At 28.4% G+C, this 25,570-nt stretch overlaps 1 protein-coding gene across 14 annotated transcripts in view; it reads right to left on the bottom strand.

Moving 5' to 3' along the window:
- The window catches only part of LOC119604279 (small conductance calcium-activated potassium channel protein), a 245,111-nt gene that overhangs the window by 191,385 nt on the left and 28,156 nt on the right, over positions 1 to 25,570 (bottom strand). The window contains exon 2 of one of the 14 annotated variants that reach the window (XM_037956812.1): positions 7,720 to 8,230. The exons of 12 other annotated variants lie outside the window; for them this stretch is intronic. The gene's annotated coding sequence lies outside the window, so the exon portion shown is untranslated. The remainder of the gene's footprint in view (positions 1 to 7,719; positions 8,231 to 25,570) is intronic. One more of the 14 variants, XM_037956813.1, reaches the window with a different exon arrangement.

Below are 25,570 nucleotides of genomic sequence, written 5' to 3'. Positions count from 1 at the left end.
ACTGAAATGAGTTATCTGTGTTTCGGACTACCAATTTGTCGGGGTTAGATTGAGCTTGCTCATGACAACTCTTCTTCCTCAATGGGACTACTATGACAGGATAAATGGACCGGTATCCATATACGTAAATTGCAACCTGCGTGTAAAATACACAAAGGGGCGGTGGTGAGTCGTTATATATTTGCTCACCCAGTGGAAAAAAGACCACCGTGAGATAGGCCAACACGGCAGGTACTCATGCACGGTGAAATCTATATTTCGGGATAAGTTCGGCGCTGTTGGCGTTTGACAACAGATACCCCACAGAGAAGTGACTGTGGCACTAAGTTCAGTCTTTGGCTTATTTGATGGATTCGTACTTCAGTCTATCGGTTACGTCTCTAGGTGATGTTGCCGACTCAACAGAGGCCATCCCATCTGTGTAGTTGTAAACAGAAGTGATGTTTTTGCATCTCGAAAGTTAAGCAATGGGGCAATGGTCAGAGATTAGATAGCTGAGGTACTTGAGCAAAGTGCATGTATACTGGGCTGGACATTCTATATACGAGAATTGCCACCTGTTTGTAATGGGGCTGTGGTGAGTCGACACAGAAACTCACCCAGCAGGTGCTCATGTAAAGAACTTAGATACGGACAGACATTCGAAGGAATTATTGTTTCATAAGCTCAGCTTTCTAAATCACTTCCTTTAGTTCTTATCAAGTTTTAGCTTGTTTTGTGTTAAACGAAGAAATGGCACCATTTATATACTCGAGGTATCCTACTTTGTGGACCTCTGACTGTGCCACTAGTGAGCACATAAAGTGCGAACTTTAGCTCAACCACACTTCCTCTTTACGCATGTGAAATTTCATTGGAATCAGATAAACCGTTTAGAAGTTACATAATTTTTTTTCCCTCTTTTTTTACTTCTATACCACTATGCATCGTCTGATGCTTGGGGCTCTAATAGTCCAGCTATAAAAAAATCTGTTTAAAATTTGTGATTTGAAATTTTCTTATAATTGAACTGTCGAACAACAGTCTTGCTGAAAACTGGGTTTAAAAAGATATTTGAAAATTTTACATTTTTAAATGAGAATAATTCGGTTTTACATAAAAGGGTTGTATAAATCTTCTGCGTACCAGTAATGTACACACAAACACTGTCAAATTTTAAATGTATAATAGTGTTAGTTTTTCAGTTTTATTTATTTTCACATATAGTTTTTTTCTCTGTGGGACCGTTTTTCTTTTCTGTAGTCAGCCAGTCAGTCGTATAAAAGGATAAATATTATAACACAGCCAGCGCACACACGCAAACACTAATACAACTAAAGACAACCCAGCAGGTCAAGGTGGCCTATAACCATATTACCTCGGAAACAAATTTCTGAGGTAAAAGTGATATGTTCGTTGATGATTATTTATATTACTCTTTAGTTTACTTGGGGACACTAAATGATTAAGATTACATAATATGTACCATACATTAATCATTATAAGTCTACAAAAGGATACTTAAACTCCTTATACATTTACAGGGATATAAATACATATACGTTGACTTTATGTGTTGGTGAGTAAAATATATATGACTGCACTCTAGTTGCATTTAACAATTGTTTGTACAAGTACATGTATATTATGTAATTGTAATTGTAATTGTTTTTATAGTTTTTATATCTTTATACTTGGTTTCATACATATGAGTGAGTGAATTTATGTAAAGTTTCGTGCTCTACTGCCATAGTACAATGACATTTAGAAAAAATACATACAAATATAAAACATATATTTAAGATCATGACAAAATTATTATAAAATATTAAAAATTAATAAAATTCATACATATACATATTTATGTATGTGTTTGTAATATATAGTGATATATAAATTTATATTGAATAATGTTTCTATGTAAAGTTTTTATTGTTATTTATAATTTTGGCTTTTCATTTTTACTCTAAGATTTATCGAAGGGTCGTTCACAAACTGTGAGTGATGCTCACTTTTATCGTTAGTTATAAATTTTAGTTTTGATTTCTGTTTTATATGCAATTTGCTGAATTTTTATGTTATTTTTTGTTAGAGAAAAGTTGTGATTTTTATTTTGTTTTTGTTGAATTTATTGCAGTTTGTGAAACCTCTTTTTAGTTTAATATGTTATTTTATATTTATGAATATATTTAAATTCTAATGATGACAATAACATTAAAAATAATGCAATAGATTAAAAAAAGCAGCAGATTTCAAAACAAGAGTAGCTGCCTTTGTAGAAGAAAAAAAAAAATCGATGGAAAATACTTTTTTTGAAGTTTAGTTTAGTCAAAGCATACAAACACAATGAGCCCTTTTATATCCTTCTACTTCTGTGCTCTTATTTTTTATACAAACATTTTTTTATGTAAAAATTTCCAAAAATATTCCAAAATTTGTCTAATTTTGTAATGAAATTTTTTATATTATTGGTTTTATAATGAATATTAACAAATTAAATAAATTTAACGTAAATAATTTACATAACTAACTACAAACTCTCCTCACATACCAACCATATAAATTTCTCTGTAATTATTTTCCCTTTTATAAATACTTAATAATATTAAAACAATTTCAATTTGAAATATGACCTCAAATCAATAAATAGCAGAAAACCTCCCCGAACTGAAAACTATTTAAATTAAATTCATTTTGTGTTGTTGTTGCATAAAATGTAACACAAGCTCAGGTATATAGGAATTTAAAAAAATTTTAACTATTTTCATTTTAAATGAACACAACTAAAACTTTTAATAAATTAAAATACATTTAAACGCAAACAAACAATATTTTCAACACTAACAACTTCAACTAAAATTCAAATAAAGTTTCAACATATTTTTGAAAATTGTTGCCAAACAATTTCAATTAAAATGAAAATAAATATTTTTGCATTATTATTGTCGGTTTAGATTATTGTAGCAAATGACATTTTAGATTATAGTAGCAAATTATGGAAAAATTGCAATTTTGACATAATACAAGAATCAATAGTTTTATGAATATAATTTGCCAATTCATACTTAAGTAGCTGCTTAAATATTTAAGTATCTGGAAACGAAAGAATGTCGTAATAGTTGCATAGTTGTAAAGCATAGTTAGCTATAGCTGTGGTAATATGATAAAATAACTTAAATCGAAAATTAGGGTTTAACTAACTAACTAACTAACTAACTAACTAACTACTAACTAACTAACTAACTAACTAACTAACTAACTAACTAACTAACTAACTAACTAACTAACTAACTAACTAACTAACTAACTAACTAACTAACTAACTAACTAACTAACTAACTAACTAACTAACTAACTAACTAACTAACTAACTAACTAACTAACTAACTAACTAACTAACTAACTAACTAACTAACTAACTAACTAACTAACTAACTAACTAACTAACTAACTAACTAACTAACTAACTAACTAACTAACTAACTAACTAACTAACTAACTAACTAACTAACTAACTAACTAACTAACTAACTAACTAACTAACTAACTACTAACTAACTAACTAACTAACTAACTAACTAACTAACTAACTAACTAACTAACTAACTAACTAACTAACTAACTAACTAACTAACTAACTAACTAACTAACTAACTAACTAACTAACTAACTAACTAACTACTAACTAACTAACTAACTAACTAACTAACTAACTATCTATCTATCTATCTATCTATCTATCATCTATCTATCTATCTATCTATCTATCTATCTATCAATTCCGTTATATATACGGGTCCAGTAGATATGATCCCGTATACTTTATAGGGTTGAAGAACAACAGATAAAAACAGATAAAAAGCGTGTATTCTACACGTAAATACCTATAACTTCAACGTAATTCCTGAGTTTATCGATTATAAACAAACATCACTCTTTCATTTATTTAGATAGCTAGGTAATAAGAGTGGAGATTAGTTCGTTAAGGCCTAAAATATTGTTAACCGGCCCGTTTATAGAGGTTTGGCTCAATTATGGTACGATTTTATATATTTAGTAATATAATTACAAGTTATATACGTACATAATTTAACGAGCAGGCTAATGATATCCATAAGCTCGTTGTTGGTAAATAAACCAGAGATTGTAATATAAGAGGATCTCATGTTTCGCAAAAATTTTTCCTACAAGAATAAAATTAATTACAACTTTAAGCGATAATTTCCTCCGAAAAACCTCCCTTGGCATACGTATATTTTCTAACAAAATCAATTTTATTGTTAACATTACTACCATTGAAAGCTAAACTATTGTTGTATAATTTGTCTATATAACTCATTATTCTTATACTATCAATATGTTTAATTGATATTTGCCACATTTGATGACAGGCAGTTTAGTAAACACGGAAGTTTTTAAATAGATCATGAATTGAAATAATATTTATAATGAGATATATTTATGCATAAAACAATGTAAATTGTTATCCTTATGCGTATGTCAGTGTGTGTGAGTGTTTACAAACAAAACGCATGTGTGTAAACCATCACTATAATTAAACAAAGCAAATGCAATTATTCATGTGCATAAACTGGCTATTAAAAAAAGAAAACAAATGGAAAAATTGCTCATTTAATTATACCCTACTCGACTAGAAGTTGTAATAGCGGTAGTAGTGCGATATATGAGGGATGTTTAGAAATATTTTCAATAGATTTTATAGGTTACACGAATTCCGAGAGAAAGGAACTACTTCTCTGTTGAGGCCAAGAACTGATCTAGTCCAAGGGGCAAAGTCTGCACTATAAGGCCAGTGAGCCGAGACAATGCCTGTCGGCAAATTTTGTTCTTAAAATCCATTGACCGAAAATAAAAAGGAACTTTAGCAAAAAAAAAAAATTCTATAAAGAGGAACTTCAGCATAAAAATTTCTATAAAAAGAAAATTTAGTAAAAATTTCCATAAAACGAAATCTTAGTGAAAACTTTCTATAAAAAAAGAAAATTTTGTGAAAATTTTCAATAAAAAGAAATTTTGTGAAAATTTTCAATAAAAAGAAAATTTGTGGAAAATTTTCAATAAAAAGAAAATTTGTGGAAAATTTTCTATTAAAAGAAAATTTGTGGAAAATTTTCTATAAAAAGAAAATTTGTGGAAAATTTTCTATAAAAAGAAAATTTGTGGAAAATTTTCTATAAAAAGAAAATTTATTGAAAATTTTCTTTAAAAAGAAAATTTATTGAAAATTTTCTTTAAAAAGAAAATTTATTGAAAATTTTCTATAAAAAGAAAATTTATTGAAAATTTTCTATAAAAAGAAAATTCAGGGAAAATTTTCTATAAAAAGAAAATTTGTGGAAAATTTTCTATAAAAAGAAAATTTAGGGAAAATTTTCTATAAAAAGAAAATTTGTGGAATTTTGGCAAATTTTGTTCTTAAAATCCATTGACCGAAAATAAAAAGGAACTTTAGCAAAAAAAAAGAATTCTATAAAGAGGAACTTCAGCATAAAAATTTCTATAAAAAGAAAATTTAGTAAAAATTACCATAAAACGAAATCTTAGTTAAAAATTTCTATAAAAAAAGAAAAGTTTGTGAAAATTTTCAATAAAAAGAAAATTTGTGAAAATTTTTTATAAAAAGAAAATTTGTGAAAATTTTCTAAAAAAAGAAAATTTGTGGAAAATTTTCTATTAAAAGAAAATTTGTGGAAAATTTTCTATAAAAAGAAAATTTGTGGAAAATTTTCTATAAAAAGAAAATTTGTGGAAAATTTTCTATGAAAAGAAAATTTGTGGAAAATTTTCTATGAAAAGAAAATTTGTGGAAAATTTTCTATAAAAAGAAAATTTTGTGAAAATTTTCTATAAAAAGAAAATTTTGTGAAAATTTTCTATAAAAAGAAAATTTAGTGAAAATTTGGTGAAAATTTTCTATCAAAAGAAAATTTGTGGAAAATTTTCTCTAAAAGGAAATTTTCTCTAAAAAAAATTTGTGGAAAATTTTCTCTAAAAAGAAAATTTGTTAAAAAATAAAAAGAAAATTTGTGGAAAATTTTCTATAAAACAAATTTAGGGAAAATTTTCTATAAAAAGAAAATTTAGGGAAAATTTTCTATCAAACGAAAATTTGTGGAAAATTTTCTATGAAAAAAGAAAATTTGTGGAAAAGTTTCTATGAAAAAAGAAAATTTGTGGAAAATTTTCTATAAAAAGAAAATTTGTGGTAAATTTTCTATAAAAAGAAAATTTGTGGAAAATTTTCTATAAAAAGAAAATTTGTGGAAAATTTTCTATAAAAAGAAAATTTGTGGAAAATTATCTATAAAAAGAAAATTTGTGGAAAATTTTCTATAAAAAGAAAATTTGTGGAAAATTTTCCATAAAAAGAAAATTTAGTGAAAATGTTCTATAAAAAGAAAATTTGGTGAAAATTTTCTATCAAAAGAAAATTTGGTGAAAATTTTCTATCAAAAGAAAATTTGTGGAAAATTTTCTATCAAAAGAAAATTTGTGGAAAATTTTCTATAAAAAAGAAATTTTGTGGAAAATTTTCTATAAAAAAATTAATTTTGTGGAAAATTTTCTATAAAACAGAAAATTTGTGGAAAATTTTCTATAAAAAAAGAAAATTTGTGGAAAATTTTCTATAAAAAAAGAAAATTTGTGGAAAATTTTCTATAAAAAAAGAAAATTTGTGGAAAATTTTCTATAAAAAAATAAAATTTGTGGAAAATTTTCTATAAAAAAAAGAAAATTTGTGGAAAATTTTCTATAAAAAAAGAAAATTTGTGGAAAATTTTCTATAAAAAAAGAAAATTTGTGGAAAATTTTCTATAAAAAAGAAAATTTGTGGAAAATTTTCTATAAAAAAAGAAAATTTGTGGAAAATTTTCTATAAAAAAAGAAAATTTGTGGAAAATTTTTTATAAAAAAAGAAAATTTGTGGAAAATTTTCTATAAAAAGAAAATTTGTGGAAAATTTTCTATAAAAGGAAAATTTGTGGAAAATTTTCTATAAAAAGAAAATTTAGGGAAAATTTTCTATAAAAAGGAAATTTTGTGAAAATTTCCTATCCAAAGAAAGTTTTGTGAACATTTTCTATCAAAGGAAAATTTAGTAAAAATTTTCTATCAAAAGAAAATTTAGCAAAAATTTTCTATCGAAAGAAAATTTTTGGCGAAATTCGGGAAATATGATGTAGTGTGCTCGTATGTATATTTAATTGCTTATTTTTAATTTCAAAACAATAATTTTACAAAAATTTTTCATAAACAATTAAAACATAAAAGCATCAACCACACTTTTATATAAAACTTTAATGAATTGTACACATACATACTTAATTAAATTTGTTTAACATTTCTGAAACCATAAATAAATACTATACAAAATATTTATTAAAAAAAAACAAACAACATTTTTAAAATTATTGTTGCAGTCATTTAATTTGATTTGTTTGTAAACATATACACACACACTCCCATACAAAAAAACTAAAACAAACACATACATACATAAATGCATAAATATTTCATTGTTGTTGTGTGAAACTCCTCATTTTTTATAAATACCCACATATGACGGCTGTTTTCTGTGCCTCTTTCTATCTCTCACACATACACACACACCTTGACTTCACTCTTATAATAAAAACTTTTAAAAATGTTTTTTTTTTTTCTAAGTTTGTGTTTCGTATTTTTTGTGTGGCTTGTTGTTGAGTTTAATAAATATCATACCTGAAAACATGGACTTTGATGGAATCCTATTTTGTTGCTTTGCTGGATTTGTTAAATTAAAATTGTAGCATGTCGTCTTTTAATTTTCTCTCTCTATTTTACTCTCTTTTTTTTTGGGATACAATTTAAAATGAAATTTATATTGTGTGTGAAAAAAAATTACTCGTTTTTTTTTTAATTTTTTATTTATTGTTTGTGTTTAATTTATTTTATTTAGCACAACTACAACATATAAGAGAATTATTTTTCTTTGTATATAAAGTTTGTAGTGTAGTTGTATTTTTATTTTTTTAGCTTTTTTTCCTCGCTTTTAAACAATAAATTTATTGCTGTTGTAGTATTATTGTTGTAGTTATTGTTAAATAATGGTTAGTTGCATGTTTCACTATCAATTACCGATTACTTTTCCATATATACAGTATGTATGTAGGTATATTGCGGCAATTTATAGTACGTTTTGTACGTTGTTATTTTTTCTCCTTTTTTTTGCTATTTAATTTTATAATTTTACCTGTGATTTATTTTTAACAGAATAAATAAACAAATATTAAACTAAAAATATAAATCATTGATTTTTTTGTGTGGTTTTGTTAACTTTTGCTATTTATAGTTAAATAAAAAAACAAGTGCTGTCGTTGCTGCAACCTCAGTGGAAAGCTCTGAAAATGCTATTGAACAAAAATTAAATGTTTTTTTTTGGCAATTTAAACGACAACTAAAAGGGCATTTGTTATGACGGCAGGCAAAATAATTGCCTTGAGTCAGCAATGACAATATTTCAAATACAAATAACGAAATAGAAAAATTTCTAAAATATAAAGAAAATTTATGTAAAATTTTCTATAATTTTAAAAGGTTGTACCACGGGGTGGCATTTTGTCTTCTTCGCTCTATGTAACCACGGTTAATAGCCTCCTAAGGACCCTAACCTAGAAAAGACTTAGGCCTATATGCTATACACACGATTTCTATATTGCTAAGGGGAAGGATACAAATTGCTTGTTTAAACAGGATGTAGAGGTTTTGACTCGGCCTTAACCTGTGCTCAACCGAGAGACCTGAATGTTATCCCGGTGAACACTGATATTTATCATTCCATAAGAAGTATATTAAGCTCTCTTTCCTGGGAAAACAAGCTACCGGTGACCGTCAGAGTGAAGTCGTTAAGTGAAATCCTTGACCTGAATTTAATATGAAGAGATGATAGAAAACACTGAACGCTATGTAGGAGAACAATAGTCACGAATTGGGCCATAGTCCTATTATGACACACTGGTTTTATAAAAACGTGATTAGAACAATTTTAACTTATGACTTCAGAATACATGCTGCATGGGTATAAGAACACGCTGCTAGATATTTCGTTCATTGAATATGGATGGCACTAAACTTGGGGACAACAAGGCAATAAGGTAGAAAATCTGATCAAAAACGAAATAAGTAAATTGGATAATAATAAAAAGAGGCGATAACGAACATTTTGTATAAAAAAGTAAGAGTTTTATATTCAGCTATGCCGAATCTTAATAAGTCCCCTTTTATGGGTTCTTACTTAATCCGGGCTCTACATGCATAATTTAATATTTCTTGGTTCAATATTAGAGAAATTTTAAAAAAGTACCTTTTGAAGAACAAAAAAGTACCAAAAAGTCCCCTTTTATGGGTTCTCACATAATCCAGACTCTACATACTTAATTTCATGTTTCTAGGTTCAATATTATAGAAATTTCAAAAAGTACCTTCAGAAGAACGAAAAAGTAGCAAAAAGTCCCCTTTTATAGGTTCTTACCTAAGCAAGGCCCTTCATGTTAAATTTCATGTTTCTAGGTTCAATATTATAGAAAATTCAAGTTCTGTAGAACGAAAAAGTACCAAATAGTCCCCTTTTATGGGTTCTCGCCTTTTCCGGGTTCTACATACTTAATTTCATGTTTCTAGGTTAAATATTATAGAAAATTCAAAAAGTACCTTTTATAGAACGAAAAAGTACCAAAATGAGAAAATTTTCTGAATTTCTACAAAAAGAAAATTTTGGGGAAAATTTTCTATAAAAAGAAAATTTTGGGGAAAATTTTCTATAAAAAGAAAATTTTGGGGAAAATTTTCTATAAAAAGAAAATTTTGGGGAAAATTTTCTATAAAAAGAAAATTTTGTGAACATTTTCTATAAAAAGAAAATTTAGTGAACATTTTCTATAAAAAGAAAATTTAGTGAACATTTTCTATAAAAAGAAAATTTAGTGAAATTTTTCTATAAAAAAAGAAAATTTAGTGAAATTTTTCTATAAAAAAAGAAAATTTAGTGAAAATTTTCTATAAAAAAAGAAAATTTAGTGAATATTTTCTATAAAAAAAGAAAATTTAGTGAAAATTTTCTATAAAAAAGAAAATTTAGTGAAAATTTTCTATAAAAAAGAAAATTTAGTGAAAATTTTCTATAAAAAAAGAAAATTTATTGAAAATTTTCTATAAAAAAAGAAAATTTAGTGAAAATTTTCTATAAAAAAAGAAAATTTAGTGAAAATTTTCTATAAAAAAAGAAAATTTAGTGAAAATTTTCTATAAAAAGAGAAAATTTAGTGAAAATTTTCTATAAAAAATAAAATTTAGTGAAAATTTTGTAAAAAAAATAAAATTTAGTGAAAATTTTCTATAAAAAAGAAAATTTGTGGAAATTTTTCTATAAAAAGAAAATTTTGTGGAAATTTTTCTATAAAAAAAGAAAATTTAGTGAAAATTTTCTATAAAAAGAGAAAATTTAGTGAAAATTTTGTAAAAAAAATAAAATTTAGTGAAAATTTTGTAAAAAAATAAAATTTAGTGAAAATTTTCTATAAAAAACAAAATTTGTGGAAATTTTTCTATAAAAAGAAAATTTTGTGGAAATTTTTCTATAAAAAGAAAATTTTGTGAAAATTTTTCTATAAAAAAGAAAATTTTGTGAAAATTTTTCTATAAAAAAGAAAATTTTGTGAAAATTTTCTATAAAAAAAGAAAATTTTGTGAAAATTTTCTATAAAAAAAATTTTTGTGAAAATTTTGTATAAAAAGAACATTTTGTGGAAACTTTTCTATAAAAAGAAAATTTTTTGGAAACTTTTCTATAAAAAGAAAATTTTTTGGAAACTTTTCTATAAAAAGAAAATTTTGTATAAAAAAAGAAAATTTATTAAAAAATTTTCTCAAAAAAGGAAATTTATGGAAAATTTTCTCAAAAAAGGAAATTTATGGAAAATTTTCTCTAATAAGAAAATTTATCGAAGTGTGTTTATAAAAAAGTAAATTTTATTGGAAAAATTTCTTTCTTATAATTAAATTTTCAATATAATTCCTTTAAGAAAACTTTCCACACATAATAATTATTTATTTAAAAAGTGTTATTAAATTAATCCTTAATTGCAGTTAAACTAATAATAATGAAATAAAATTCCATTACAACAAACCAATTTTATAAATCAATTTACGCTAAGCTACCATTACAACGTCATAATTACTGTGACCTCAACCTTTAGGACGTTTTCTTAGGTTGTTTATTTATTTTGTATTTCAAGGATGCATCCTAGTTATTTCCTCTGGTTTAATGCCATCATTATATTTTTGTTTTACTTACTATAGTATTCTATTGATGGTAGGTAATAGTTTGGCAAAATATTTATTTAATTTTTCTTACTTCTGGCCCTGTTATTTTTTTTTTTGTAAATAATTTTTTCGTTTCTTTTTTTATATAGAAATGTGCGTGTGTTTTTTTGTATGTTTTGGTAGCTTCTGTTTTTATTACATGCTTGCTCACGTCTATTTATTCATTTCAACCACTCGTTAGTTTGATTTTAGTTTTCAGTTTTTTATCTAAGTTTTTTCTTTATTTATATATATATTATATAGTTTTTTTTTTTCTGTATTTGTCGAGTGGTTTTTCATAATTGGAATAGAATGGTAGAAAAAATAGAAATCACTTTCAAGCAGAAAGAAGGAAAAAAATGTAAAAGTACTTTGGGTAAATACCGAGTATTTCGTTTGTACATTGTGATTGCCGAGTTGGAACGTGTTTTGTATAAATAATTTTTAACCCAAAAAAAGTTTTTATGTAGATTTCTTTAGATTGCTTTTTTGTCATAGTGTCTAAAGGACTAGAAGCAAGCAAAATAGTAACCGCTTAAATTTTCCCACACAATGACAAAATTTCTGTGTTAATTTGAGTATGAGTTCATATGCTCTCAGTCCTTAAATTGTTTATACAATTATTTTGAAATTTTTCTCATATTAATTTAAAAGGATTAAGAAAACACTACAACACATTAAAGCTAAATAATTTATAATGTGTTAAAAAATGTATAATAAATTAAATTTAATAGTTTGTTTGCTTATGTACCTACATAAATTTTAAAACAAAATACACACAATTATAAATAAATTATAAACAAACTTGAACTTTAACAATGTCTAGTTGCAGTCTTCCTTCCACTCATTCTCTTGCGAGGGCAAATTTTCTCATATACCTTTGAAAAAAAAAAAATACTGTGGTCAACCATTGAATCCAAAAATCTAATTAAACTATAGAAAAGAGAAGGCGAATATGAAGAAAAAAAAAAAAAAGCAAACAAAATTACCCCTATACGAAAGGATTTCATTTCAATGTATTTGACTACACAAAGTCCAACAGTTTTATAAGGAAACAATATCCCTTTAAGAGAGTATTCACTTCTTCTACGTTAGAGAAAGAAATTCAATTAAAAGTCAGTCTTTAAGTTATCTAGGGCTTAAGGTATTTAAGTAACCATATGTAATCCTAAACAAAAGTCACAAGTTTGATCCTTATTTCCCACGAACTTCCGGGCTGTTTCTGTGTGTGTGCTGAGCATTTGAGTAACCAAATTAAACTACAACTATTATCCGGTGAATATACGTGCAATAACTGTTGTCGAACAAAGAATTCGAATATAAATTAAAAACCTTTTTTCTCGATTAAATTCTTTGATTTCTTTTGTGCCGGTTCAAAGAAAATCACACAATTTATAGGGGTTATTTAACAGCTTAAAATGGCTTGTTAGACACACATACATACATATGTATATTAGAATTGTAGAAATCTAGCTAAAGTAGTAATTTTCTACGTGGTAAATTTTATTTTCTATAGAAAGAAAATTTAACGAAAATTTTCTATCAAAAGAAAATTTTACAAAAATTTGCTATAAAAATAAAATTTATTGAAAATTTTCTATAAAAAGAAACTTTTAGAGAAATTTTTCTATAAAAAGAAACTTTTAGAGAATATTTTCTATAAAAAGAAAATTTTGCAAAAATTTGAATTTGAAAATTTTCTATAAAAAGAAAATTTAGTGAAAATCTATATATAAAAATGAACGTGTGTTTGTTTGTATGTTTGAACGTTATAGACTACTAAACGGCTGAACCGTGGGCGGGGAGCCACTCCCATATTAAGAAAATATTAAATCTGTATATTTGAGATAATATAACAGTTAGAGTCCTCAAATTTTGTCGGATCCACTTTTGTGTCAATATGATTATTTAGGACAAAAAGAAGGCGGACTAGCATTAGGGGGCATGGCACCTCCCATATAAATTAAATACAAAAATTCGTTTATCTTAGAAACTATTACAGTTAGAATCTTATCCCCTTATTCATAAACACAATTTTTTTATAAACTATTTATAAATCAAATTTCGTATGGAAATTCTGTTTTATAAACCTTTTATAAAATAAAATGTTGTTTATGAATAAGGGGGTTAAAATTTTGCACGAATAACTTTAACATCCATTTAAACATTTTGGGTAATAAATTGGCGGACTACCCATGAGGGGAGCGGCACCTCCCATATTAATTAAAAAATACAAAAATTCGTTTATTTGGGAAACTAATGGAACTAAATTCTTCAAATTTTGCACGAAGAGCATAAATATTCATCTGAACATTGGATGAAAAAAGCGGACTTTCATCTGGGGGCTTGAATAGAAAAATTCGTATATCTGAGAAACTATTAGAGCTAGAATCTTCAAATTTTACTCTTTGGAACATCAGTGTAAGTTTTCGACGTTAAGAGGTCACATCCTATGATCTGAACTTTAGAGCATCTTATGTACCTTCTGTGCTAGTGTTCTCATGATTTTGTGTATTAGTCCCTCGTGGCAGACTTGATATATCATTAAATAGCGTAGAGCAATCAGTTTTATGTTTGGTTAGGTTGTTAAGGCAGTCGGCCAATATCCGACTTACTTGGGTCTTAATGGTACCGTTGTGTTACCCTGTATGGGATCCTACGAAAAAACTCACTTAGTTAGTTTGAAAGGAGGATGTATATACATCAAATCCGAAGAAATACACCTAGGCCTCTATCGGGCCTGTTGTGCGCTCCTTAACCAGTGCCTCAGGTGGGAATCGAACCCACCACCTCCGGTCTACCAGACTAGAACACTAACCACTAACCTACCGTAGGTCACTTAAGCCATCCATATGCACGAATGAACTATTCTTATGTGTGCCCATACGTGATAGAGCCGCAAGTTCATGCAGTATTGGACAGCCTAGAAACTCAGTCCTGATATTTGTCAAGGCAGGGCAAAGGCTCTTCTCCTTCTTCTCCATTTTTACTGATCCTGCAATAGTCATTGTATGGAAGATTTTGTCTTCTAGCGTGCGCATCTATAGTACAGTGCCCTGTCAGGATGGCTATTTATACACATAGTCTCGTCCTGGAAAGCTCCATCAACCATTTAGACCTTCGCTCATCATAGAGAGGCCGGGTCATTCTTGATTTCGAACAGTAGGTCCGTGATGACCATCTGCTCTGAGCAGACCCGTAAATTTCATGTTGTATGAGGGATTTACAGCATGAAAGTAGGACACCAATTAATGTGTCAGTGTCCCCTATATGAAGGCGAGAACCAGTTTTTGCTAGTTCGTCCGCTTTTTTATTTCCAGACACATTAGGTACCCAGAGCAGTTCCAGGCATGAATGGTTCACCATATCGTCAAGGGATATCCCACATTCGTGAACCAGTCTGGATGTTGTATAGACACCAGATAGGGATTTTATGGTAGGTTTGCTGTCAGTACAAATTCGAATATTACCATTGTATATCCTATAGTACCTTATACAGTTAACCACTTTTTTTATATCTGAGACTTCAGCCTGTAAAACACTACAGTAGTCATTAAGCCTAAAACACACCGCTTTATTAAGGCGAGGAATAAAAAAACCACCACCCACAGCCGTGGAGGAGAGTAATCTGTTTACTTTAATAGGTTTTTTATCCGGAGTACAAGATCGATAGTTCTATATTTTGTTCTGAAACCAAACATATGATCAGAAATAAGAGAATTTAAAAGTAAAATTTCATTAATTTCAAGCTAATTGAGAGGTATGATGTAAATTGAATCACATATTGTTCGGGTTTTGGTGGTACCTTAACAAGTTCTTATTCTTTCAATGAATATGGAAAATGTTCAAAGTTTAAAAACGCATTAAATATGAAGAAACTAGTTCTTGTTTTATCTAAGCCAGGAGGTTTTCTTGTCATCAGACCTTTGATTGTTGTTTTCACGGTAGTGAAACGAAATATAACGGGGCGTGATGCCACCTCGTTTATAATGTTAAAAGTAATAAGTACAATATTTTGTATAATTTAGGTTGAAAACATTCTTTAAGTGACAAGCGTACTTATGTTTGAGTTTAAAATTGGATTTTGGTTTTCTTAAAATAGTTATAAAAGATAACATCAACATGACAAAAATATACTTAACATTCCACACAACTTTAAGCAGGTGCAAAAACCATAACTTAAAATTTTCAACTTAAGTCCCTGTATTAGATCGCAATACTCCTTACCTCAACAAAGTTTTATAGCACAATTGACACTTGCTTATCCCTCCCTGACTCTGTCCTCCTCACATGCTAACATTTCTAAAACACATTGCAAGTTTCACAGGAATTTAACAAAAAGTAAAAATAAAGTTGTCCACAAAAAGTATATATTATTGCACAATTGACTACAGATTAAATGGGAGGAGTTGGGTTATCCAATGAAAGTGACAAAAACATACGATTTTGCTAATATTACAAATGTCATGACGACATACTTTCTATGAAACACCAAGTCCTCAACCCTGCCGGCTGCTCTCTAAAGCAAGCGGTTAAAAGAATTGAGAATAAAGGAAAGAAATCAAATAAATCTACACAAATTGATGGCAAAACTTAAGAAAAAAGCAAGTAAGAAATTATAGTCGGGCGAAGTCGACCGTATAATACCTTACACCAGTTATAAAAATGAAATGTGATTTAGTGATTATAATAAAGCATTTATGTTGAATTGTACCTTGCCTCAGATATACTTAAGCCACTTATTGTGGACATTTAAGTCAAATTTTAGGGGCTAGTGTCAAATGAGGCCCTATAATTATAATATTCATTAGGGACATCAAGGCTAGTATAGAACTTGGTTTTGCATCTTTTTATTCAGATATGAGTAAATTAAACATAACTATGAACTTAAAAGCCCTATTCGGGGATTCAGTTGTATGAGGGCTAGGTGAAATAATGAACCGATCATAACCATTTTCAATAGGCTTTGTCCCCGATGGAATAGATTATCATGTACCAAATTTCATTGAATTATCTTTAAAATTGCGACCTGTAGTTTGATTACAAGGTTTTCATGGAAGGACAGACGGACAGACAGACAAACAGAGAGACAGACAGACAGACAAACAGACGGACAGACAGACAGACAGACAGACAGACAGACAGACAGACGGACGGACGGACAGAGTTAAATCGACTTAGAAAATGATTCTTTAAGGAGGGTATAGGACCAATATTATTGTGTGTTACAAGTACCAACACAAACCCAATATACTCTCCCCACTAAAGAGGTGTAGGGTATAAAAACTTAGTGCAAATTTGTGCAGTTTCTGCACAAGTTTTGTGAGTTTGTTGGCACAGAGGTCGTGCTAAATAAAAAGTGTGAGGGGGAGGGGAAAAGAAAAAGATAGTTTTCTTTTTCTTAAGAAAAGTTTTCTTGCGGTTATGCGAGTATATTTAAATCTTTTATTCTAAAAATTGATGCATGCTTTTAACAGTTTCCGTTTCCCGTGCAAGCAAAAAGTTGCGAAATATATTTAAATCATACATTTAAAGCAAATTTAAAGTAAAGATTTTCGCTTTTTTGTTAAAAATGTTCTTAAGAAATATGTTTATGATTACAATTCTATGCAGCTTTTGTGGATTTTAACATTTGAGTGGATTTTTTTTTTTTTTTTTTTTTTTTTGAATATCAAAGTTTTTTGTGATTTCTTTTACATCTAAAGTACATTAAACATTCAAAAAGTAAACCAGGAAACATCATCTAAATGAAGCTGAAATTGAGCTAATTTTATGTTATGCTCGATAAATTTTAGCTACAACTTTTTAAGAATTATTTTCTTTTTTTGGGGGTTTTCTTCCGTCTAAATAGCTTTAGACACAAAATTGTGTTTTTCTTTTTTTTTTTGTTCTCAGAATTTTCATGCTTATGCTATTTGCTAATTAATGTAAAATTTAATAATTATACTGCTACTTTGCTGTATTTCATGGCTGAATTCATTTTCAGTTTAAATTATGATTTTTAATTTGTTTGCTTAAAAAAGAAACATAATGTATTTTGAAATTTATGTTAATATTTTAAATTGAAAATTTTTAGAAATTTATGAAAAATTAAGGCAACACCTTTTTTTGCTGTGTTTGCTAGTTTTTTTTAAGGATTTTGTTTAAATTTGGTTTTCTTATTTAAATTTGTAAATATAAGTACGTGTTTTTCCTTCTTTTAATATATATTTTGTATTTCCCTTGTATTGCTTTTAAAATGACATTGATGAACGTTTTGCTTGTTTAGGGTTTATTGCAAATAAATATAATAATTCTGATCGAAAATCAATATATGTATATATAAAGAAAAACAGAACAAAAGAATAAACTTGAATTGACTTAAAGGCACTAAGTAAAATAAAATTTATATACACATGTTTAGATATATTTGTAGATTTGCAAAAAAATACGAAATATATGACGTTATCGTTGGGCACAGTGGTCTGAATGTAGTTTCTAGCATTTAAAAAACTTGATATTTTGAACGTTCATAGGGAGAAAAAGAAATATACACGCCTGGTACAAAATTGACACCAAACTGTTTATAATTTTTCAATACCATCCGTTGTCAAAGTATATACATACGTACGACAACACTATGTAATATTGACAGCATTGCAATAATTCATTGTCGAAATCTAAATTTTATACACATCCGTTGTCTAAATGTTAACAAACGTGGTAAGCTCACTATTGACAAACAATCAGTTGCCAATAGTGAGCTTACCACGTTTGACAACGGATAAGCTCTTAATTTTAAATGAAATGACAATAAGGCGGTTATATACTATACTCATTGAAAGTCTATATACTGATAACACTAATCCCAATAGAGCATCAAGTTCAAGCAGAACATTACAGCAAATACCAGTAGGAATCGCTGACTTTGAACTCGGAACAAACAGACCAAGGGTTTTGCATTGATACCCTACAACACTAACAGCCAGACGGAAGTCCGTCTTATAACTGAATGCATAAATGGGATTCGAATAAATATAACGTCAACAAGGGTTAAGAGATACAGAGGTCAATTAGGTTAATAGCAGGTGATTAGATTAAACATATGGGACAATTATAGCGTTAACTGAATACTCTTCCAGACGTATGCTTTATATCATATGGGGAATACTTGGCAACGAAAGAGCGAATGTGCTTGCTATAGAGGATAGAAAAAAGGTGAGTAAAACCACAAAGATACTATGGCTTAACCCTAAAAGGAGCTAGACAAAGCTCCTTAGAATAAACAAGTTCAAGGTTAGTATGATGGTACCTATTCTAGGTTGACACTCAGGCTTATAGGCAAAACTGCACAAAATTAGACGAACAATTTCAAACGTAATGTAGAGCCTCCTTAGCATGAGCTTATCCTAGATCATTATGATGCTACGAATTCTAAGTGTATGCACATCATTATGGCTACGACTGTAAAAATGTGCTTGCTGTAGAGGAAAGAGAAAAAGTGAGTAAAGCCACAAAGATTCTATCGCTTAACCCTAAAAGGAGCAAGACGAAAAGCTCCTTAGAATAAACAAGTTCAAGGTTAGTATGATGCTACTTATTCTCGGTTAACACTCTGGCTTATAGGAAAAACTGTACAAAGTTAGACGAACAATTTCAGTCGTAATGTAGAGCCTCCTTAGCATGAGCTAATCCGAGATCAGTGTGATGATACGTATTCTAAGCGAATATACAGCATTATGGTTACAACTGTAAAACAATTGGATGAGAGGTTTCAGAAGAAGGTCATGTGATGAGGATCGTAAAACTCTGAAACTGTGTCATTGCCAGACATTCGATATTACATTTAAATATCGGGCGGTATTACTTCGAATACCATATTTCTCAAGAGCATTGATTGGAATATTCTTAGGAATTACGCCCAAAAAGTATGTTTCTGGACATCGGACGATAATTGTTTCATAGATCACTATATACTGCAATATTTTCCACGATAATTCTATTTTCGAATGTGATGAAGTAATATCAATCAAACATCAATCAATCTAAGATCTTTATAAGGAGTATAAGAGAAACAAGATAGAATTTATATGATTTTTGACCTTCAAGTCATTTTCTGAAGGTTACTGTATATAAGGTCTAAGATCAAAGAAGGCCCAATCATTACAAAAATCGGCAGTATCATTTAGACTCATATGGAACTAAATTTTACCAATTTTTATAGAGCTACTAGAACATTTAACATAATTATAAGCTCGAAAGCCCTATTCCGGGGGAGACGGTCCCAGCAAAAACTTTACATGGTAATGAATGTTTAAAATGCTAAAATTTACTTACACAATAGGATTTTAAGTCATTATTGTAATACGGTGATGTCATTGCAGGCTAGTACCTATCACAATCGCTTAGAAGTAATCAGAAAAAGAAATCGATATAAATCGTACGAAAAATATATATAGTGACAGTGGCTTTACAAAGAATTTGACTAATGAATTGGAAAGTATTTATACACATTATTAATAAGACGTTATTAGACTACTTCTATGTAATCAGAACGATATGTAGTAGTGATTGGAAAAGTATGTTAATAAGGTAAGTGGTTATAATTGAATGTCATTAACAATTTTATGCTGGGGTTGTATATGAGCTAGGCAATATAATGAAACAATTTAAAAAATTGTCAATATGTGTTAAATTTCATCAAATTATCTTGAAAATTGAGACCTGAAGCATGCGCACAAGGTTTATATGGACACACAGACAGACAGACGGACGGACGGATAGACGGACATAGCTAAATCGACTTAGAAAGTCGAAAGAAAGATTTTGAGCCGATTGGTATGCTTTCAGTTAGGTGTAGGACCAATATTTTTATGTGTTACAAACATCAGCCCAAAAACACATAATATCCTCCCTACTATAGTAGTGTAGGTCTCATTATAATGATGATTTATACATATACCGCATGCAAAACTGAGATTTTAATTTCCAATCTAGGAAGTTGCCAATTAAATCCCGTATATATCATATAAGAAACATTAAATGCAAGAATATATTGAATGCTGAGAACTTACAATTGCCAAGAAAACAAATGCCACTAAAACTTCTACAGTTTGGGTCGGAACCATCGATAAAACGAACAGTTTAAACAGAGATGGTAAACGATCACACTAAGTAAGAATCATAAGAATAAAGCTGAGTTAATCAAATCTAGTTTAAATATTGAGATACTTTTTACATTATACTGTTTTACAGATCATTATTGAAGAACCCTATTATAATGTTTTTTTATAGGTATTTATAAGGGGGTAAATATTTGGAATTCCCGCCCCTAATTAAGCAAAAGACATCAAACAATCGTTAATTGTATTTTTTTTATAACAAGAAATTAAAATTTAATATTATCATATACCTCGAAAACACCTTAATTGTCTAGAATTTTTTTATGACAATTTGTTCAATTCATCCCATAGTGTCTTAATCTATATTACGTAGTTAAAGGCAATGTTCATGTTCTCAAAAGAGTATTACTATTGGTGGCAGTTGTCTCTATAAGGTTTATGGTCAGGTCAACCTTTTATTTTATATATATGAACGTAACTTTGATGAACAATGTCTAGTACATTTAAAATACTAGAATGTGGTAATGTTTAGCAATTATTGACTTATGTCTAAACAATGACAATGACTTATACTATAGATTTTGTTATTAGTTTTTTTTTTATATATAATCGAAAACGTTTGAATGCTTTTGCTGGGGTGTTTTTATTTTATTTGATTTTATTATTTAATTTCTTTGCTGCATGTTAAAGTTGTTTAGTTACCCCTTTAAAAATGTTTAGTATTTTTAGCAATTTTTTTTATTTAAGTTTGTTGCATGACTACGCTGTTTTTTTTTGTTTTCAAAACGAACATGAACAAAGAAAGACAAGTACTACTATGGAGGCGAAAAGAAATGTACAAAATTAAAGACAAAGCTACAAAGACACTAAAATGAGTTACAGACAGAACTAAAGAACAGCAATCAGCTATAACTCATAAAAAATTCTATACATATAGAAATACAAGAGTTTCTTTTTTTTCATGTTATTTGTATATTTAGCTACATGTTTGCTTGTATATCTGTACTTTGTATCTCTTTTTTTTTTTTTTTTGTGTATTGCTGTTTTACAATCATCAAAAGAATCCAATAATGAGTTTTGAACAAGAACAACAGCAAGAAAAATTATGACAAAATAAAGGGCCGGCAATGAGCCAAGAATTTATATGTATCTGAATAATTTTGTTAGCATCATTTTTGTTTTCGTTGCTGTTATTTTCTTCTTTTTTTGTATAATAAAAAATAATAAACTTTAGCTTAGTTTTCCAGTATAATTTGTCAAAAATTGTGTTGGCTGTGTTTTATTATTTGTTTGATTTACTTTTTGTTCAGTACTTTTCGCCTGTCAGCTTTGTTTATGAGTTCAAGTTTAAGTGTGTTGAATTGCTGTATGACTCCCTAGGATGAGCTAAAAAAAATACAGCTTCCGGTAAACAGCAGTAGGGGGGAAGTATAGCGTTAATATAAGAATATCATACATAAAAATTTTTTATAAAATAATCTTAATAAATTTATACATTTCAGATTTCCAGTAGTAAAACTAATGAAGAGATTTTTGGCATTATATATAAAAGAATTTAAAATGTTATTCTTAGAGAACAATACTCATATTAGAAAAAAGAGAATATTTTAAGGCATGATAACTTTTTGAAATTTATATTATAGATTATAGAATTTTAAATTTTTTCTAGGCAAATCGAATTCTTTGTTTCATCAATGATCGACCATAATTAGGCAACAATTTAAATGACATTTAAGAACTGCTAAGAATAATTAACTTATTTTAAAACATCATCTAGGAATATACAAATTAAACTTCAATTTCTTATTATAACATCGTCAGACTCTGAGTATTGAGTAATGAAAACTTGGCGCAATAAAACTTATTCTCTACGCAAAAAGATGAGACCTTCAATTGACTTGGTATATAGATGCGAAAAAACCTTTATACAAGCTGCTTCTTAGGGCACTAAAACCTTCGAATGTGTTTCTCTGTTTTATCGGTTTTATAATGAAATATGTTTTTTTGAATTTAGTGCTCTTTTCCCCAAAGGTATTAGTAGATTTATATGCAATTTATACCTCAAGAATATAGCCATATGTTATCGACCTACAAGTACCAATGCATTTCAGGAAAAACTTGTTTTTCAGCCGTGAAGTTCGTATGTGGAACAAACTTCCAAAAGTCTTTTCCGTCAGTTACTTCACTTTCAACCATGCTTCGAGATAATGATTACACAAAGTAATTCATTACCTGGGCAATTAAAATGACTTGTAATGTGCAGTTGCGCAATAAGAAATTACAATTACATGCAATTGAAGTTTCTCCAATTACAATTACTTGTAATGTGTAATTGACCAATTAAAATTACTTAAAATGTAACTGTAATTGGAAATGTAATCATTATTCTAAAAAACTACTTTCAATTAGATTTACGAAATATTAAGGATAACTCTGTTTTTTCTTTAGTTTCCTTTCTTTCACACTTTCCTTTCTTTCATGTAATTAATTACATGGCCAATTACAATTACTTGTAATGTGTAATTGAGCAATAACAAATCAATTACTTGTAATTGAAGTTTATCCAATTACAATTACTTGTAATGTGTAACTGACCAATTAAAATTACTTCAAATGTAATTGTAATTGGAAATGTAATCATTATCCCCAAAAACCTGCTTTCAATATAATTAGATTTACGATATATTAGAGATAACTCTATTTTTTCTTTAGTTTCCTTCCTCCACTTCCTTTCCTTCCTTAACTTCCTTCCTTCCTTTCCTTCCTTTCCTTCCTTTCCTTCCTTTCCTTCCTTTCCTTCCTTTCCTTCCTTTCCTTCCTTTCCTTCCTTTCCTTCCTTTCCTTCCTTTCCTTCCTTTCCTTCCTTTCCTTCCTTTCCTTCCTTTCCTTCCTTTCCTTCCTTTCCTTCCTTTCCTTCCTTTCCTTCCTTTCCTTCCTTTCCTCCTTTCCTTCCTTTCCTTCCTTTCCTTCCTTTCCTTCCTTTCCTTCCTTTCCTTCCTTCCTTCCTTTCCTTTCCTTCCTTTCCTTCCTTTCCTTCCTTTCCTTCCTTTCCTTCCTTTCCTTCCTTCTTTCCTTCCTTAACCCTTCCTTTCTTTCCTTCCTTTCCTTCCTTTCTTTCCTTCCTTTCCTTTCCTTCCTTCGATCGATCTTTAAAAAAATTTTATATATTCCTTAGTCGATCACAATTTTCCATAAATTTTATCGAGATTTAGATTTTTATTATTTTAACAATTATGTTTAGAATGTAAGTATAGCATATTTCAGGAAGTTTATTTACTGTCGTACTATGGTTGGTATGAGTGATATTTTAATACTCATACGTAATTAGGTGAATCTTAAATGCACTTTTTCAAAATCACGATAATAATATCCAATAATTTAATCAAACTTTTCGAATAATATTTGTTAAATATTTGTGTATTTTTTTTTCCTGAAACACATACATATAAAATGTTATCTAGTTTATTGAATTTTGTTGAAATGCAAAATGTTTTTGCTGCAAACCAATTTATATTGATTTTGCACATACAGCTGTCACTACTGATGTATATTTTGACAGGCAAAAAAAACCTGGAAAACAAGGATACGATTTAAACTGTCACAAATGATCAGCTTTTGGAAAAAAACAGCTTTCATGAAAACTAAAATTTCATAAAAAGTAATAGTTAAAAAATGCCGATGATTTAACAAAAAAAAAACTATTATTTTTTAACAATTTTAATTTCTTGGTTTTATTTAAATCAAATCAACAGTTCCATAAAACTTTTCTCAAAATTAACACATTTTTTCCAATTTTATATGATTTGTACATTTCTTTTAAAGAGTTTTATGATTTTTTTTTTTGTTAATATCATATCACGAAATATGAAGCTTAAGTTTGCATATATAATTTTTACTTCCGGTTTGAGTAACACTATTACTATAACATTGTAATAAACTCAGTGACCTATCACATGCACACTAACATATGTTGACTGTTATAAATGCTAGAACTAAACATAAACTTTTCATTTTTTCATTCAATAAAGAAAAATGAAATTCAAATACTATTTTTTTCATCTTAAGATTGAAAATAGTATTTTTTAAGGAATTCTTAATTTATACAAAGGTTTTCATTTTTATTAAAAAACAGGCGTTAAATAGAACACACACATACACAAACTCCTAAGGGAACTGAGGAATAAAAAAAAGAGGAAAACATAAAAAACTAAAAGTGAAAATAAAAAATATTGTAAAAGGAAATAAAGAAAGAAAAGGCGAAATTTTGTGCAAAAATCTTTCAACAAACTGCAGCCATTATCAGAAAAATATAAAAAACTAACAAAAATAACAACAGAATTCTCAAAAGAAAAAAAAAATATGGAGGAAAGAAGGATTTAAGCTCAATTCCCACAATAAAGCAAACGCACACACATATTGACAAGATGTCGTTGTATCACAATGAATAAGTATGTGTGAATGGGTAGAGTGTGTTTTTAACAAATCCCTGCTGTTCTTTAGAATTCGTAGTGACACTAAAGTGACGATTGAATTATTCTCTGGCTCCAAAAAAATCCAAAAAACTGTATGAAAATTCGACTTAATAAAGTCGAAAATGGCAAATTTTATATAAAACAGAAACTTTTCTCCTCTCAAAACTGCTGGGAATGAAAGGATGAAATAATATGGGCACTTTTTGTACACACTGTGTGTGTTTTGGCAGCTGTTTCATGGTGTTAAAACGTATGAATGGCATAAGAGGTCAAAACTGCTCACACACATACATTTTCGACTGATTTTTATTTAAGCTGGCTAAAGACAAGGAGTATAAACTGTTGTTGTTGTTGTTGGAACAGGTGAGTGCGTAAAATGTATTGCCGGTTTTAAATTAAAACCAACATATAAAAACCCAATATTACTCACATTTACACACATACACATTTCTACCCTTTAAAACCAACAAGGTGCGAACTATATTTTCTGCTTTTTTTTCTTTCTTCTCTTCTTGTTTGGACCATTTGTATTTTTATCTGGTATTTGTTGGTTATAAATTCAATTTTTAATCTTTAATACCCATTTCCTAAGCATTAAACTGAGCGCACCTTTATCAAATAGTTATAGCAAACGAACCGATTCTGTACGCTTTATTACAT

This window comes from Lucilia sericata, unplaced genomic scaffold (genome assembly GCF_015586225.1).
Source record: "Lucilia sericata isolate MDLA Ls3-8-SP2 unplaced genomic scaffold, ASM1558622v1 Contig000378F_arrow, whole genome shotgun sequence".
Classification (NCBI taxonomy): Eukaryota; Metazoa; Arthropoda; class Insecta; order Diptera; family Calliphoridae; genus Lucilia; species Lucilia sericata.
The sequence above is the reverse complement of the archived record's forward strand: the minus strand, read 5'-3'. Positions and strand labels throughout refer to the sequence as shown.